The following is a 15,404-nucleotide window of genomic DNA, read 5'->3' on the forward strand; positions in this document are numbered from 1 at the left end:
CCACCTCCTTCCCATACTGCGTTGTGTAGTGCAGAAGCTGACCTTGTCTGTGAAGACAGAGGCAAAAAAAGCATTGAATACTTCAGCTTTTCCTACATTGTTTGTCACTAGGTTACCTTCCTCATACAGTAAGGGTCTCACACCCTCTCTGATCACCCTCTTATTGCTAACATGCCTGTAGAAACCTTTCTTGTTACCCTCCAGATATTACCCTCCAGTTCTTACTATAAGGGTATATTTGGTTATATATTAACACTCGCTTATGGAGATCTGACTTCAAAAGTTAATTCGGAGCACAAGCAAAAATTATTAAGATGGGCTCAGGCTAGTCCCTTGATTTTTTCCCCTGTTAGTGAAATATCATCAACACATGGGAAGTGTTGGGAAACCTTTTTTATTTATAAATAAAGCAGGACTGGTAGCACTGCCTGTTAATGCTTTCTATTATAAAACCCTGATTTCTGTTGTTTTTTACATTGCTAATCTTTAGCCACTGGGGCTGAAATTTTCCATGGTAGCTGTCTGCCTCAGGCTGAATTAGTTTGTAAAATTTCAGCCAAAACCATTCAGCCTTTTCCAAGAATGAGGGCAGGGAAAATACACTATCTTGCCTAGATTTAAAAAATTCTGGCAACCTTGTTTTGAGACTCATGTCATATAGACACATTTCTTTCGCTACCCAAACCTGATTTCACTCTCAGATCAAGATCACTGAATGAAGCAAGAGTTCTCTGGCAAAAATAGTATGTAATCATGTAATTAAAGACTGTGTCATAATATATACACACAATGGGCTGAATTAAGGGTGTACAGACATCCTTAATAGTAGCATTTCCTAACTTTTCAATGCTTGTCCTTTCAGCCTTAATCCTTTTTTAATATAGAGGGGTTTTTTTAAGGTATATGTATGTCTAGGTCAGATTAAATGATCTAATGGATCTCTTCTGGCCTGAAAATCTATGATTCTGTTAATGTATTTGTCACAGTTTAGGTCAGATTAAATGATCTAATGGATCTCTTCTGGCCTGAAAATGTATGACTCTGTTAATGTATTTGTCACAGTTTAGGTCAGATTAAATGATCTAATGGATCTCTTCTGGCCTGAAAATCTATGACTCTGTTAATGTATTTGTCACAGTTTAGTTAACTGTGAATCTGTTAATTTCAGTTTCTTTTGTCAAGATCTAAAACTGAGATATTCATTTAAAAATTGAGCAATATTCTTAGGTGTCTTCATTGGGGAGACTTAGATACAACCTCACTTCGCATGCAAGTTTCCTCACAAAATGATAGCTATGCATCCTAATCATGACTTGAACACCTTATCCCTGCATGTGTTCCAAATAGCAAGTGACAATTAATTAGACTGCCAATTTGTGCTAAAGTTTTGATTGTTTTGTTACAAAGAGAGCTGTTTATGAAGGACTAAACTGATCCAACCAAACTTTTTTTCATTTTTCATTTCACTTAAGACAACAGGTGAATTCATGTCTCAAGAAGAGAGTCTAATACATAAAATAAATATAGTACCTACCGCCTTACTACCAATGATAGCAGGCAAGACTACAGACAGTAAATGTATTTCATGTTTATTGTTGCAAAACCAAAACCACTATATGAGTGTGGTTGTCAAGAATAAAATAATTATGATAAATGGAATGTCTTAGTTCCTGTATCAGATAAATGAACTATGAGGGAAAACTGGCCAAGTGGGTGAATTTGTTAAAAATAAATCATTGATGTGACCTTTGACATTATCAATGCTTACTGTAACCCTTAATACATGCTACCTTGACTTTGCAGTATTTCTTTATTGTAAATATGTAGCATCCTCTTTTATTGTTCTTATCAGAAAATTACTTGTTTTAGTATGTTAATTTTTTATTGAAAATAAATTGATTGTAATGAATGAAGTGCAAGCTGCTAAATTTTGCTTGTGGAACATGATGAGTTCTTCAAAATCTCTAATCTTGCAAATACTTAAGCATGAATTGAATTCTGTCCAGTGGGACTAATTATATGTGTCAAGTTACTCATGAGCTTATGTGCTTTCAGGGTAGAATCCTAACTTACAGAAATGTTCAATATCATCTGTGCTACCGGAATTTGTTTCCCGTAATGCCTAACTCTTACCTTTCTCCAAAGACAGTAGACAGCATGGATCAAAAGTCAGTGAGGTTGTATTTGGTATTAGAATTTAGCCAAGTCTTACTCCATGATACACATTTTAAACCAGCACTACTAATTCATCCTATGAATAGGCATTGCATTTATACCAAGGGTTTGTCCATGCAGGATATTACAATGCAACAAGGTGGTGGGTTGTAGAATCAGACCTTGGCTTACTGTGTGGTGACTTGCCATGTGGACTAAATTTAAAAGTGAGGCAAGAATTGTCATGTGCTATTTGTGCAACTCCATTAGCACAATGGGGTTCCAAACTGCTTAGATTCTAGGTGTTAACATTTAAGTTGTAGTTAATAATAATAAAATGTTAATCATTAGCCAATATTTAAAAAAATAATTAGTAATTTGGGGTACCTCAAATTTTGTGTGTCCGGGATGAGGTGCCTGAAAGGGGCCTGATATTCAGAGAGTGGGTGCACAGCACTTTCTGAAAAATGGACCCCTCTCTTAAGACCTGTCAGACATGGCACTCAAAATCGCCAGTTGCTTCTGAAAATCTGAGCCAACTATTTTAGGTTTTCTTTATATGAAAAGAAGCTTTCTGACCTGCCACTGTTAGCATTTGAGCTTTCAGTCCTGTAATCCATTTAGAAGTGTGTAAATTGTTATAAATGGGTCAGAACATTCTTTAAGCCAATACTTGCTCAGTTCATTGGCTTGAAAGGGAAGTGGAAAGTGAAGTCAGAATCCCTGAGACAAGAGATCCACTCCAAGCAGATGATGGTAGTGGAGAGATCTCTTTCTGCTTTGAGTTTTCAACCCTACCTGGAGGAATTCTGGGGATCCCCTTAACAGAAATAGCAGCAGTTGCTGCCGCCAACAGAGTTACAGGATTTGTAGAAGGTGCTGGGAGGACTTTACTAAACAATGCAAGATTTACTCTCAAAGACAGATGGGGGTCTGTAGAAATGTTGCAGTAATATATTTTAAATACCTGAGTCAATTCATTCAAAAATACACATTGGCAGGAGGAGGGGAAGTAGTTTAATAATTTTAATGGCCATCACTTAAGAAAAGATTAAAGGTCCAATCCATTAAAAAGAAAACTCTGCTGATGGTAATCAGTTTTGTGGCTTTTATGCACTGTGCTGTGCTGGAGGGGAGGGTGGAAGCTTGAGAGTTAGAGAGATTCTTGCTTTCACAAAGGTGCTTTATCACACATTGGCAATTCTGGATTTAACTAGAAAATCCAATCATGGGAAAAGGATGAAACAATCTGTTTTTTTTCCCCTAGAATCAATCATGAGGTTTACAGGATGTATTAAAATAAATTTGTTAGCCACCACTCCTCTTCTTTCTGCTGTCACTTATGAATGCTAACACTGTCTTCTTCTTTCAACCCTTTTTAATCACAAAAAATAAGGACAGGAAAAATGTCTCAAAGTAAATGAAGTCTTTTGACAATTTTTAAAGGTATGCTAAAATAATGGTAAATCAATTGAGATACTGGTGAGTTTCTGATACGGGAAGCATCAGTAACTCATGTTTTCATACATTTTGCTGGGGGTTGCCCATTTTCTGGGTTTGATAGAGATTTCAGTAACAAAAGTTGTCTCCAAAGGTGGTGGTTATTGTTATTATTTATTATTGTTGTTTTGGACTGGAAACTGCTTTGTGATATTTAGCAAATAACCGTCAAAATCATACCAGAGCAGGGTGAGGAATAACTTAATAAATATTCCTCATGCCACAATAAATATTGGTAGCAAGAGGTCCATAATGCTCACGTTACCCTTCATCAGTGTGTCAGGCCTTTCTCGCTTTCCTTTCCTCTCACCTGAAGTGTGCATGTTTGTATTGCTTTCTAAACTTTGTGTTCTACATTCCTGTGGGGAGGTAGTGGGGGGGGGGGGGGCTGGGGCTGCCCTAATGGGCACCACATAATCAGATTGACTAGAATTGTATCCTCTTTCCCCGCAAATTCAGCATATTTCATATGTACCTCAGGTGCGTGATAGACAGCAGCATGGGCCCACATTGCATTGGTGGTCTTAACTCATTAGCTAACACATGTTAACTAACACAAGATGAAACCTTACTGAAGATGCAACAGTTTTAAAAGATGGAAGCAGGTTTAAAGACTATTAAGGGGGCTGTTTAACTCCATCTGCTAATTTCTGTGTATTACCAGCTGCCTTTTGAGGAGGGGGGATAAGTAATTTATCTCCTATTACTTAACACATTAGTTCATAGAATCATAGAACAGTAGAACTGGAAGGGACCTTGAGAGGTCACTGAGTCCAGTCCCCGGCCCTCATGGCAGGACCCAGTACTGTCTAGACACAACCCTGACAGATGTCTATCTAACCTGCTCTTAAATATCTCCAGAGATGGAGATTCTACAACCTTCCCATCTGTGGAGTTGGCAAATGCAAGTTAGGAACACAACTTTATTCTCAGTGATGGCAAGGCCTTTGATAGGAACTTGTGGTCCTAAGTGATTTAGGTTCTTTTGAAAATTCCCCAGCAATGTTGACCTCAATATAAATGAATATAACTATATAAATAAGTCAATTTATTTAGCAGATTTTGATAGCCTTTCCTGGTGGGACACGCTGAATGCAGCCATCAATAATTAAATGCTTTACATAATACACATGAGTATGTACCCCTGCAAATGTATATACTAACATGCAATATTCACAGAATCTGAATAATCGAAATTGCATATATATGTCCTAGACTCCAAGGTGTGGGCTAGATTTAGTAAATGGATTCACCTGGACAAACCCCTGAACTGGCAAAGATTACATTGATTCAAAGTAGGTGCAATGGCCTTTCCATGAGGATCCCTTTCAAGTATCTTACCCGCCCATTCAGAACTCACTGCAGGATTGAAGCCTAAATATAGTAGGTGCACTTGTAGAGTCTGCAAATCTGCAGATATCTGCAGACCATGTTTGCGGATTGGATGCGGATACAAAGTTTGTGTCCTTGCATGCAGGGCTCTGTGCATATGTGAGGGATGCTGGTGACAATGTAACCAAACAATGCATAAAAATGAAGAAATATCTATTTATTGAAGGGCTTGATGCTAGAGACCTTACTCACATGAGTAATCCTCGTCAAGGTTTGCAGAAATGAGCCCCAAGTTTGTAAAGGTATGTTTAGACTGTGGGGGTTTTCCGAGATACCAGGAAACGCATTTGCTCTTATGCTTTTTTTTTGCGGAAGAGCAAACGCACTCTTTCAGGGAGCCCTGTATACCTCATTCTACGAGGAATAAGGGATCCTCCAAAAAAGGAGGCTTTTCTGCCATGTGGCTTTGTCTAGACGGAGCCAAGTTGCGGAAAAGCTTCTTCCAGAAAAGCCATTGGAAAAAGCTATGCAAATTGTGGAGCACAGTTTGTGTAGCTTTTTCTGAAAAAGGGCTGTAGTATACACCTACCCTAAGTATCAACATTTCACAACATTTGACTTTTTTCTGATAAAATTGTTCTTCTGTCAGATAATCAAGGAATAGTGATGTGCATAGGCAGGGCCAGCTTTAAGAAGTGCGGGGCCCAATTCGCGGGGGTGGGACCGTACATGAGCCATGCGCCCGGGGCAGCACTGTGAATGCACCACGCGCCTGGGGCCATCTTAGGTGCGGGGCCCCGCCTTAGGCGCCGGGCCCAGTTCGGCGGAATCGGGGGAATTGGCCTAAAGCTGTCCCAGTACACAGGAACACTAAATATGGAAAAGTGAGGGAGTTCTATTATAAACTGGTGTAATTGCTATATGATGGTCATTTTCTGCGGCATTTGTTTTCTGCCTTGTATCCTGGGCTTTGTTTTTTATCTTTGGTTTAGTTGCTTTTAATGAGTACAAAATAAAGCAGTGAACAAATATAAAATATTTTATTTTAACAAATATAGTGGTATAAAGTACCTTTTCTGGTTTATCTTGCCTCAGTGTAAAGTTATAATTTATTTTTTACCCTGCATACAGTGAAATCAAAGTCTGACCACATATCTATAAAGTGAAGTACATGCAAATAATTATTAAACACAGTGTTCAGTGCAAAACCGCATTAAATCCAATTTCATTTTAAAAAATACTAAGCCAGCATATTGAACTGATTTCTGGCACAACTGTAAGATGTTTCCCCCTTTACTGTCATTTTAATTCATTATATTAGTAGGCTATTTTTAAAAGAGCCCATTTATTTTGTACACTGCAGTTCGATAGATTAACATTTAGAAAACTACAGATGGATTTACAGGAAACATAAGGAAAGTAGAAAGGAGTAGTGACATGAATTAACCTCTTGCTCCATATTTGTCAGTTGAAGCAGTGGGTTGTGCCCACAAAAGCTCATAATACCATCTATATATTTTTGTGGTTAGTCTCTAAAATGCTATAGAACTATTGTTGCTTTTGAGTTTTTTTATGAGTTAACTTGAGATATTAGATCATATAATATATTGCAAGATCTGTATCATGCCATGTATTCTACAGTAGAATTATTTTATGTCATAATATCTTGCTTTCTGATGTATTGTGAGTAGACTAGGCTGAAATGTGAGATTTTCAGTTTGTGAAAGACTTCAAAATTTGGTTTCACTCCAGTCCTGACTAAAACTGATTGCTTGGAAATTTCTGAGGCACCAAAAGTCCTGGGGGGAAGAGGTGGAAATATTTCAGAAACACTGACACATGATGTTTTAAAACAATATGCTTTGGGGGCCATCAGCTGCTGATTGGAACTGACATTGTCAAACTTCTCAGGAGAGCTTAGTTCCATGTTCATGAACATGGAAACTCTGAGACCCTGAAACCCACACCAGTTTTCCGGGTGCCTTGCTATGGAGCCACATTCCAGCTAAAGTCAGGGTTCTCAGGTCTTTCAAGCTTCACAGCTTGGAGTTTGTAACCTCTGACAAGAAACCTGGGCTTTCCAGAAGTCTGGCAGAGAACAGGAAAACTATTTCACAGAAGGAAGGTGGTGAAGCACTGTAATAGGTTACCTAGGGATATGGTAAAATCCTAGAGGTTTTTAAGACCTGGCTTGACAAAGCCCTGGCTGAGATGATTTAATTGGGATTGGTTCTACTTTTAGCAGGGATTTGGACTTGACCTCTTGAGGTCTCTTCCAGTTCTATGATTCTAAATCTATTCTATCATAAAATTTCTAAGCAACTCGTATCATGAGAATGATCTCATGCCAGGGCTCAATTCAATTAATAACTTTTATAGATTATGGTGTAGACTAAATGGCTAGGTGACTGGACTGGTTATATTCCACTGCCCTTTTGTGTTAAAATTGACATGCCTTTTCCTCTCTCTGTTTACATTACATTCCCATCCTTTCTTCTTCTTGTCTATTTAGATTGTAAGCTTTTGGGGGCAAAGTTCATCTTCCTTCTCACTATTGTAAGACAATGTGAGTCAAATATAGCATAAGTTACAACTTTATTTCTATATCAAACTGTTTAGGATAGTTGGGGTTAGTCAAGACAGAAGCAGACTGTGAGGGACTCCAAGAAGATCTCACCAAACTGAGTGATTGGGCAACAAAATGGCAAATGAAATTTAATGTGGATAAGTGTAAAGTAATGCACGTTGGGAAAAATAACCCCAACTATACGTACAGTATGATGGGGGCTAATTTGGCTATGACAAATCAGGAAAGAGATCTTGGAGTTATTGTGGACAGTTCTCAGAAAACTTCCACACAGAGTGCAGCGGCAGTCAAAAAGGCAAATAGGATGCTAGGAATTATTAGGAAAGGGATAGAAAATAAGACCCAGAATATCTTACTGCCCCTGTATAAAACTATGGTACGCCCACATCTTGAATACTGTGTACAGATGTGGTCTCCTCACCTCAAAAAAGATATTTTGGCCTTGGAAAGGGTTCAGAAAAGGGCAACTAAAATGATTAGGGGTTTGGAACGGGTCCCATATGAGGAGAGGTTAAAGCGACTGGGACTTTTCAGTTTAGAAAAGAGGAGACTGAGGGGGGATATGATAGAGGTCTATAAAATCATGAGTGGTGTGGAGAGGGCTGATAAAGAAAAGTTATTTATTAGTTCCCATAATAGAAGAACTAGAGGACACCAAATGAAATTAATGGGTAGCAGGTTTAAAACTAATAAAAGAAAGTTCTTCTTCACATAGCGTGTAGTCAACCTGTGGAACTCCTTGCCAGAGGAGGCTGTGAAGGCTAGGACTGTAATAGAGTTTATAGAGAAGCTGGATAAATTCATGGAGGTTAGGTCCATAAAAGGCTATTAGCCAGGGGATAAAATGGTGTCCTTGGCCTCTGTTTGTCGGAGGCTGGAGAGGGATGGCAGGAGACAAATCGCTTGATCATTGTCTTCGGTCCACCCTCTCTGGGGCACCTGGTGCTGGCCACTGTCGGCAGACAGGATACTGGGCTAGATGGACCTTTGGTCTGACCCAGTACGGCCGTTCTTATGTTCTTATGTTCTTATAATTTTATTTGAAAAAATATCTGAAGTAAAGATCCTGTTTATGATTTATAAGGAAAAAAGGAGTTGTAAGCATAGCTTAATATGTCAACCAAACTTTGTGTTAGATAAAAAGTAGTTGTATCACTACAACGGTTAATATATTGTTTGCGCACATGTATACTTGGTTCCTTGTGACAGTGGTGTACATACTCACTTGCAGGGCTTATGCTGATGCATACATGGTGTGCCAGGGCTAGGTATCCCAGTGTGCAGCTCCCTATCATCTGGTGCACTCTCTTTTAGCACATTTTGGTAAAGCATAGTGGGCAGAAATGAGTCACCCAGAAGTGACTGGGAGAATGGGGTCAGGGTCCCATCATGCAGCATTCTTCATCTCATAATTGTACCATATCCTATAATTTTGGGCCTCTTTTTAAAATCCTACAAATGAGTTGGCATTTTTCGCTGTCCACCATCTGAAAGAAGCATGGAAACTGCTTAATTCTGTGCTATTGTCATAAGCATTGCAAACCTAGGGCCAATGATACCCTACTTCTTGCAAAGTCACAAGAAGAAACGCAACAATGGGAGACATGATGATTTTATAGAGGGCCGTTTGCTGGGGGTGGGGAGGGATCACTTATGAAGTCCATGTTTTGAGCATAAGAAATGAGCACTTAGTGGGATTGCATCATAATGCAGGTCTGGGCCAAGGGGCAGCAGTGGCAGAACTTTTAGATACAAAAGGCCACATTCTTGGATGTGTGTGCTGAGCTCACCCCAACCCCTTCAGTGCAGAGGTACCAGAATCGGAGTTGCACTGACAGCAAAGGAGTGATTTGCAATAGCAATATTGCAGCTTTCAGCTTCAGATTGCAGCTAGTTAGTGGGAAACCATTTTGGAATTGGAAAATCCCACTGTAGGGGCCACTGTCATGCACGTAGGCAGGACTAATAATAGTATCCTGTGATTTGGGACTGTGACTTTTGGCAACGTGCAGGATCTAGACACATAGAATCATAGAATACTAGAACTGGAAGGGACCTCGAGAGGTCATCAAGTCTAGCCTCCTGCCCTTACGGCAGGACCAAACACCATCTAGATCATCCCTCATAGATGTCTATCCAACCTGCTCTTAAATATCTCCCATGGTGGAGATCCCACAGCCTCCCTAAGCAATTTATTTCAGTGTTTAACCACCCTGACAGTTAGGATGTTTTCCCTAATGTCCAGTCTAAATCTAGCTTGCTGCAGAGCCCAGATCTAGTAGATGGATTTGCAGCAGTTTGGTTCCTGAACAGCAGTGGAATGATAGAGGTCATAATCATGACAGCATGCATATCCCTGTTTTGGCAACAGTCCATCTTGTCTCACAATATATCAATAGAAAAAGCTACTTTTCCATGGTTAAGTAAGTGCTGGTGAATCACCTATACCAATGTTGGCTAGCCATCCAATGTGCATGATGTGTGCATCTTTAAGAACACAAGACTGTTCAGCAAGCTACAAGCAGGGACTTTCTTTTCTGACTGGTAGATTGCCATTGGTGATGGTGAAATGTCAAAAGTAATTCTGGGGACCCAACCTAAACCTTACTCCCTTGGCTCATGAAGCTATACACTGGCCACCTCAACAACACCAAAGAAAGATTCTGCAACAATCTTAAGGTTCACTAAATAAGAAACCATTGAATGAGAAGAATAAAACAAATAGGAGACCCTCTCTGGTGAAGTGTGGTACACAACCGTGCAGTGTTCTCAACCCTTGCTTCTAGGGCACATCTTCAAAATCCTATCCTCATAACACTGTCCCTTGTGAGGGAGCATCTCTAATTCATAATCTTCCACAAATATATCTCTACAATCTGCATGCCATGTAGTAAGAACTTCTGGATGAGCCACCCAGGGGCTAGCCAGTGGGTGTTCATTAGGGACTAACTTCATTGCAGTTAGACACATGTGGCTGGCTTATGCCAGCTGACTTAGGGCTTGTGCAGTTCATGCTAAGGGCTATTGAATAGTGCTGCAGCCTGAGCTCAAAGTCATTCTGCCTTGTAGGGTGCTAGAGCCCAGGTTCCAGCTCAAGCCTGAATGTCTACAGTGCAAATAATCAGCCCCACAGCTTGAGCTCTGCAAGTCAGCTGGCATTGGCCAACTGTGTTAATTTCAGTGCAGTAATACCCTTGGGGCTTATCTACAGCCTCTATGGCAGGGGTGGGAACCTTTTTTGGGTTGGGGGCCTCTGACCCACAGAAAAATCAGTTGGGGGGCCACACACAAGTGAGAAAGAGGGAGACAGACACTCCCCACATTCCCCTCACATACCAGAGCCTAGGCGGACCCTAGTAGATTTTGTTTGCTCCAGCTCCGCACGCTCCCCAATGCTTGGGGGAGCCCTAAGCCGCAGGGGCCAGATCCAGGCAAGTAAGGGGCCAGATGTGGTTCCCCATCCCTGCTCTAAGGGCTGACCTCAGTGAGCCGAGTTTAAAGGAAAACTGAAATGTGCAGTGTTTTTTACTTTGGGATAACTCATGCATGTTAGTTACCACAAGGTAAAAACCACACCCTTTTTAGCAGTGAAAACAAAACTTGAGTCACGATTATTCCCAGAGCTACTCCTGAGTTGGGCAATTCATACACCAAGCCTGCGTCTACACTGGCATGAGTTTGCGCAAATACTTTTAACGGAAGAGTTTTTCCGTCAAAAGTATTTGCGCAAAAGAGTGTCTATACTGGCATGTGCCTTTGCGCATAAGATTTGCTTTTGCGCAAAAGCATCTGTGCCACTGTGGACACTCTCTTGTGCAAGAAAGCTCCGATGGCCATTTTAGCCATCGGGCTTTCTTGCGCAAGAAATTGATGTTACTTGTCTACACTGACCTCTTGCACAAGAACACTTGCACAAGAGGACTTATCCCTGAGTGGGAGCGTCAGAGTATTTGCACAAGAAGCACTGATTTCATACAGTAGAACATCAGTGTTCTTGTGCAAATACTCACGGCCAGTGTAGACAGGTGGCAAGATTTTGTGCAAAAACAGATGCTTTGCACAAAATCTTGCCAATGTAGACACAGCCCTAGTCTTGCTCAAGGCTGTGCTTAGAGTCAAGCTCTAAATCTACAATCCCCTCTAGTATAACTGCAGGAATGGCATGCCCAAAGACAGTACTAAAAGGATTTCACAAACTACCATTTGCAGTAACAACTTTAGATGGATTGCATGTAGAAATACTTCACGAGTGCTAAAATTAATGCAGCATTAATCAGAATAATTGCAATGAATATAAAGCAGATTATAATGACAGCACACATAATGTTACTAAAATAAATTGTGATGCTATCTGCTTAAATTGTGTTACAAAGTCTTCTTATGCAATGTTGGCAATGTTACTAGTTTTATTATAGATCAAAAATGTAATACTTACCTCAGCTAGTGCAATCACAGGAGTATGAGGCAAGTGTAAAGTGTTTAACAACAATCCTAAAGTCACACACAGATGCAAAATTAAATACTGATGTAATTTAACAGGCAATGTAAGATCACCTCTGCCATTAAAGATTAAGAATCAAGTTGGAATGATTAATAACTGCAAAAGATAATTTGACAATTAAAGATTTAGTTTTCAATTTTTCAGAATTTTTTGTGTAATTTTTCATTCACATAACACCTTTCACCTTTAAGGCTGCATGGGTCTTTGTTCAAGACAGGTGAAAATCTGTGAGATGGTAAATGTAGGTTTTGGACTAGGGTAATAGGTAATAGGTTCCATTTCTATGAGTGTTTTGAACCTGTATTGATGTTATGTTCAGCTGGTCTTGGAGGAAAAGGGCAATGTTCAAGTGACCTAACTCTCAAAGGAGATAGCTTGCCCACTGTCCCTGTTTCTAATGGTTAGAAAGCTTGATGACTATTAATCCTGAAGGACACAGAGTGAAAAATGAAAAAGGGAAGTACTGAGAAAAGATAGTCAAAGCACTGACACATCTATCATTCCAGCTGAAAGAGACACAGACTAAGAACGAGTGACCTTGCATCAGTGACCCAAAGAATTATTTTGGATAGTTACATGGGAAACAGAATTCAAATCCACAGTCTTTTTGAAAACTTTTCATAAGGCACAAGGTTTCTGAGACCACTGTATTTGTTTCCATGATAAATGCACTTGCATAAAAAAGTTGAAAACCCAAGACATTTAACACACACCATACTTAAATAAAATTCAGATACTGCTAAGGCATTGCAAAGTTTAAAATAAGTGTTTCTCCCTCCATGTCTTCTGTGAAGTCCGCAAGTAAAAAGCAACACAAAAATTATATAAGTTGGCTTTCGCCAGGTTCTTTAATAACTGGCTCTTTAATAACTTTTATATTGTAAACTCTGTAGGGCAGAACTTTCTCTTTGCACCTTTTGAATTGCAAGACCCACCAGATCCCTAGCTCCTAGTCTAGCACACTACTCACTAGACAACTCTACTCCCCAATGTTAAATTGAAAAGATCCAAAAACTGAAGGGAAAAATTGGAGAAACAAAGATACAAATGCCCTGAGCCATAATCTAGTACATTTTACTCATTTGTTCTCGCTGATTCCGTATTGTAAGGCAAAGGGGAGCCAACTAGGGAAAATCCTCATTGAAATTTTTCTCTCCTTCCCCTCCCAAAAAAAATTAATACCTGTAATATGAATACACAGACAAAATATAGTATGTTTCCAATGATCAGGTGTATTCCACTGACCATGTAAAAGTACAGTGGATACAAGGTCCATGCAACTTCATTTCTACACCTTGTTAAAGATTCTGCTGTGGCATGCTAGGTCATTTCACTTCTTCTGTCCCATTGTTAACAGTAGAATGGAAAGACACACAATGTGAGTTCGTTTTCAGGCCTGGCTTACAATAGAAAACTAGGTCAGCTTAACTACATTGGTCCGGGAGGTGAAAAATCCCTAAGCAATGCACTTAAGCTGACCTTATTCCCCATGTAGACAGGACCAGTTGATGGAAGAATTCTTCATTGACCTATCTACTGCATCTTGGAAAGGTAGATTACCTCTGATGACAAAAGAATCCCATCATTATGGGGAGTGTCTACAATGAAACATTGCAGCAAAACAGCTGTATTTAAGTAAAGGCAAAGCTTCAGTAAATGGCTACTCTGTGGTGGATGTCCTAATATTCTCAAGGGAATTGAACAATAGGATATACTAGCAGAATTAGCCTCTTATTGGGAAACAATAAGAGTCTGAAAAAATCCTTGATCTGGCTATCCAGCACCATCTAAAAACTCCATATTTAAGAGGAAAGGACCAGATGTATAAGAAATTCAGCTTGTATTTTAATAAGGGATGAGTGAAGGCAGTCAATGCAGCTGACCTTGCTTGAGATACATTTTCCTGATGCAAAGTGCTGGAATTTCAGACCTGCTTTCACACATTCCATGAATAGATGTCATTACTCATTACCACTTTTATCATTATAAGTGTTAAAACAATGAGGTGATAACAAGGGAGAAGGACAAAAATAGGCTGTAAAGACCTTTTTAAAAAAATGTTATATAGAGTTTTATGTGACAGCCTTGTTAGAAAACGGGAAAAAGCAGCCATGGGCTGGATCCTGAAATCTCTTCCTAACAGGTACTGTCCTATTGGAATCAGGACTTATCACTGTCTTATTTCTTTCTAAAACTGGCATATGACACAGTGCCAGAGTTGAAGAGGTAAAAGACTAGATGCTGTGCTGGTGACATTAATGGGAGCTTTGTCACTGACTCCAAAAAGTGGTGGGGTGACAGAGGATCAAGCCCAATGTGTGCATCAGACTGCTGGTATGAAGTTGAATCAATACATTTTTATTAGAATGATGAGTAATTCCAGACATAATTTCCATTTCTATTTTTGCATATTACCTATAGATAGTGTGGGGGGAAAAGGAACACAAGGACTGATATGTGAACCTCTGACCCACCATATTATGGAGACTGAATTTAACTCATTATGGTCACCACCCATTAGCTGTGAAAAGAAAATGTACAAAGAGTTGAACTATGGTCACAGGTGTTGTTGAGGGTAAAAGTATTGCAGGATCTTTGGTTCGTTGTGGGTTGGTAGGGTATCTTTTGAAACTCTAATCTTTTTCTTTTTGAATGGGAAAGTGGCAGTTCACAAATACTCAGTTCTGCTATTTGCAAAGAACCTGGCTTTTTTGATAAAGTGTATCACTTAAAGGAACTCTGACATTAAGGCAATTTCAAATTCAGAAGAATAAGGCTGGCAATTATTTGAACAATTTTGATAGAAAGATATTCAGACGTAATAGTATGCTTTGTTTTGATACCCAATTCCTGCTCTATCTTTGTACTTGTAAAACTGGCCTCTATACAAATCACAGAGCCATGGCTTTTTATATGGATTTTTTCTCATTTGATAAAACTAATTATCAGACACAGCACCTAAACAAAATGAAGCTGGCAGTTGCCTTCCGAGAATGCTCCATTGTGACCAGCATCACAATCGGAGCTCATGGAGAGCTTAGGCAATTTTACTACACTTCTCCAATTGATTTTATATGTGAGTAGGTGACAGCCAATTGATTCCAGTGTCCATTGAACCAAGTGGTGCTAAAGTTGTAGAACTGTGCTGTGTGACATCAAGGTACCTGATCCTATTCCCATCCAAGTCAATGGCAAAACTTCTATTGACTTTAGTGGGAGCTGAGGCTTAAGCCATAGCATTGTATTTTCTCTTACACTCCGGTTTATAACCTAGAATCAGCATGGCACTTAACTGCTTTGCTTTAACTAACAATGGGATTATTCACCAGG

This window comes from Pelodiscus sinensis, chromosome 1, assembly GCF_052426305.1.
Source record: "Pelodiscus sinensis isolate ZL-2025 chromosome 1, ASM5242630v1, whole genome shotgun sequence".
Taxonomy (NCBI): Eukaryota; Metazoa; Chordata; order Testudines; family Trionychidae; genus Pelodiscus; species Pelodiscus sinensis.